Consider the following 4,165-nt stretch of genomic DNA (forward strand, 5'->3'; position numbering starts at 1 on the left):
AGTGCTTGCTTGTACCCGCCCACGTGGATGTGTGACTGGATAGAGGGAGGTGAAGGTTGGGAGTGGCCTCTTCCTTCTTCTAACGCTTCGTGCTCAGCTGTAGCGTGTGGTAACACAGTTCCAAGCACCAGTTTATTCTGGTCTCGTTGCTCAAAACCCAGCCGTCTCCTCACACAGCTCATTTAAAACTCCAGACCCAAGTAATTTTTGACGAGATTTTGACAAGCTCCAGGCATGAGCAGGTGATGTCCGAGTACCTCAAATGATCCTGGTGACTGTGACTGACTCCCTCTAGGACCCAGGGGGAACCAAGGCCTTTCTGCAGTAGCTCCTGCTCTGCTTCCCTACTGTGTGAATGGGGCTCCTTCATTTGTGCATGGTTGTGTGTGTGTGTGTGTGTGTGTGTGTGTGTGTGTGTGTGTGTGTGCGCGCACTGGTGTGTTCTAAGCTTTTTGTGTGTGTAAGTGCATGTGTACACAGATTGTTACTGTGTTTGTGTGTGTTCTGCACGGTAAGTGCACACACACACACACATCTCTGCTAGTTCTACAGCTCTACTCCTTGTTTGAGGTCTCTGTTAATCAAACACTCCACTAGAAATACCAGGTGTGTAGAAACACGGGTCACAATGGGGACCCCCACACACAGGTACACTGGGGACCCCCCACACACGGGCACACTGGGGACCCCCCACACACGGGCGCACTGGGGACCCCCCACACACGGGCGCACTGGGGACCCCCCACACACAGGTACACTGGGGACCCCCCACACACGGGCGCACTGGGGACCCCCCACACACAGGTACACTGGGGACCCCCCACACACGGGCGCACTGGGGACCCCCCACACACAGGTACACTGGGGACCCCCAACACACGGGCGCACTGGGGACGCCCAACACACAGGTACACTGGGGACCCCCCACACACAGGTACACTGGGGACCCCCCAACACACGGGCGCACTGGGGACCCCCCAACACACGGGCGAACTGGGGACCCCCCAACACACGGGCGAACTGGGGACCCCCCACACACAGGCACACTGGGGACCCCCCACACACAGGTACACTGGGGACCCCCCACACACAGGTACACTGGGGACCCCCCACACACAGGCATCCATGTGAACATAGAGCCCTGTTTGGATGGATCAAACCTCTAGTGGACCTCTAGCACCGCAGCAGGCCCGACTGCATACTCAGCTCCTCCGGGAATGTCCAACCGTGGCCCAGATCTCCTCTACAGCACAGTGCACGTGAATATGTTTAGAAACCTCAGTGACCACCCCCCCCCCCTCCATTAATCTCATTTTATGGTGTTTTGTTGGCATGATTGTGATTATACAACTCTTTCACCCTAGAGGGGGTTTGTGGGTATGCGGGCAGACGCACGCTGTGCCGAGGGGAGCCATGTGATGTGTGGAGAGGGAACCTCGCCATTGTCAGCCACTTTAACTCCGGGCCACGGCCGCCTGCTGAGCCTGTTACTCCTGTTGTTTCCGAGTGCTGAATGAGGTCTGATTAAACGGCCAGCCGGCGTCTGGGTCTCCCGGGGCTCCAGCGGCCACAGATGGTCATCTGTCCAAACCGCCTCGCCGTGAGTCCCAGGGAGGAGAGCTAAAGCAACACGCTATGGGCTGGCTGGGGGACAGTTCTGTCCTCGCTGAATGCGTCTTTAATGGGCCGAGTGCTTTATTGAGTCGCTGGGGGGGTAATTATGGTTTCCTTTTGTGAAAGGAGGTGAGAGTGCTTCATGCTCTGTGAGGGCACGACACACAAAAATAGACTCCATTAGCACTGAAATGCCTTATTGTTCTTCAAAAGCTGTGAAGGTGATTGTTGTCGACGGCTGGCGGTGGGCTGGGTTGTGCTGTGATTTCGCTCATCGGTGGCATCTCTAAGCAGCCAGTCAGCGTCTGCATACATCAGCAGTAATCACCTCCCCAGGCTGTGAACCGTTGTGCTACTCTGGCCACTCTTGTGAGGTGTCTCTGCACGGTTGTGTGCACACGTGTTTGTGTGTGAGTGTGTGTGTGTGGGGGGGGTTGATGCGTGGGTTTGTGCAGGCTCATCTCTTCATATTTTTTCTCATCACTGTTCAACTGTGCCGAGCAGGAAGCCAGTGTAAAGGAAGAAAGGCAAACCGCCCTGATGCTGACTGTGGCTCGGTGGAACGGTTGCCGTTCAACACGTTTCACTTCCCGAAAGCCACGTTTCTTCTTAACGGTCCGTGTTCAGCGCAGAGAACTTTCTAACGTACAGAAGGTGAGGCACACAGAAGAACTGCTCTGTTCCTACTGCTAACAGCCTCTCTGTTCCATCGTTTGGGATTCGACTCTTAGCAGCTGCCCTGCACGACTTCCCATTCATTTCACGGAGTTGCACGTAAGACTGAAATTCACTTTTTCTGGTGAGCTGAAATGGAAGCGAGCAGAGTTTTCCTCAGCTGTAAATAAAATGCTTCAACTGGAAAGTGAGACACGTGACTAAGATCTCAGCCCTCCACGTGCTGTGAACACAGAATACTGAAGATAAAATGAATGGACTACACGTGAGACGATCAGCAGACCAGATCATCTCCTCCCTCCTGACTCATTCCATTAGCCAGTGAAGAGAATGCATCCTTCAAATGAAACTAGCCCGTTCTGGCCCCCTGATATGCCTCGTACGTCACGTGGCACGGCTGAGATTCAACCCCAAACCCGAGCTGTAGAGAGTTCACTTCTGACCCTGTGTGCCACTCACAGGAGTCGTGTGAATACCGAGACCGCTCAGGAGGCAGAAGTGAACCGACGGAAAAGCTCCGGTTACGAACAGGAGGAAGGAACGGACGTCACTCCCATTAACGTCCTGTAGCTCCATAGTCTAAATGACCACATTACACACATCACATCACTTGGTATACTTACTGTGTAGTTCATTCAACACAGACATGCTATCAATCAAAATCTCTTTGTATCTATCATCGACTGGCTGAAATTAATCCCATTTGAATGAAATAAACTGGCCTTGATGGCTATTGACAAAGCTGTTATCCAATACTTTATAAAGGTACCAGTGCAAATGGGATTTCTGTGTTTTCACCCCTAAGTAATTTGTTCTCCAAAAGGCAACAGCCCAAATATATATATATATATATATATATATATATATATATATATATATATATATATATATATATATATATAATATAGATAATATTAGGTCAGACGTCACTCACCCTGCACTATGTAAAGACTCTCAGTCACAGAGATGTACCGTCAATCAAAATCTCGGAAGCATAGACTGACGTGGTGGTATCACACGCGCTGGTCTTGATTTGTGCTTTTGATACTGCACAACAAGGAACTGCTGGACCAGGCTGTGATATGTTCCTCCTGTTTCTTCTAAATGAACAGCTGAGGTATTTTTAGAGCTAAATCCTTTATTGACTGACTGGGATTGAACCAATTTGAGTCAAACAAACTGGCGTTTGAAAGGGAGGTCGGCTAACTCCTGATGGGTATTGATCAGACACTTTCAAAATGTACCAGTCAAAATAGATTTTTTAAAGGTTTCCTCAAGGCTAAATATTTTGTCCAAAAGGCAGCAGTCGCACAGATTGTTAGGTGGTAGATGAAGTCAGTCAACCTGCTCTGTGCAAGTGGGGTGTTAGATTAAAGTCATCAGCGATGATAAACTGCAGAACTGACCTTCGCACTTGAGCGTGTCTGAGGCCTTTGATTAGCTCCAGTTAAAGGAAGTTCACTATTCTTCTTTAGGAAAGTGCTTTGGTGTTGGGGTTAAGTGATCGTGTTTTTGCATCTGGGCACTAGAGGGCGATATGGAGCACAGCTGTCTGACGACCATGGTGGGAGTTTGCACTGCTCTTCACAGAAGGCCACGGGAACATTTTGTGGAGTTTGTTTCAGTACATACGATCCTCATGAATTCGTTGCAACCTTGAAGCACAAGTAAACACAACTTCGCTAAATTCGGTTTAATTTCCGCTATATGTTACGGTGCTTTCAGCAACAGCCATTGTCTCAAAGTCGCTTTAGAAGGGTTCAGGTCAAGAACGCAGATGAGCAAACCAAGATCAAGGCATGAACAAGATACAACTGGCAAGCTAGACATAAGGAAAGAATGATAGAGCACACGCAAATGATCTTGGGTGGAGCAG

The sequence above is a fragment of the Brachyhypopomus gauderio genome, chromosome 9, assembly GCF_052324685.1.
Source record: "Brachyhypopomus gauderio isolate BG-103 chromosome 9, BGAUD_0.2, whole genome shotgun sequence".
Lineage (NCBI taxonomy): Eukaryota > Metazoa > Chordata > Actinopteri > Gymnotiformes > Hypopomidae > Brachyhypopomus > Brachyhypopomus gauderio.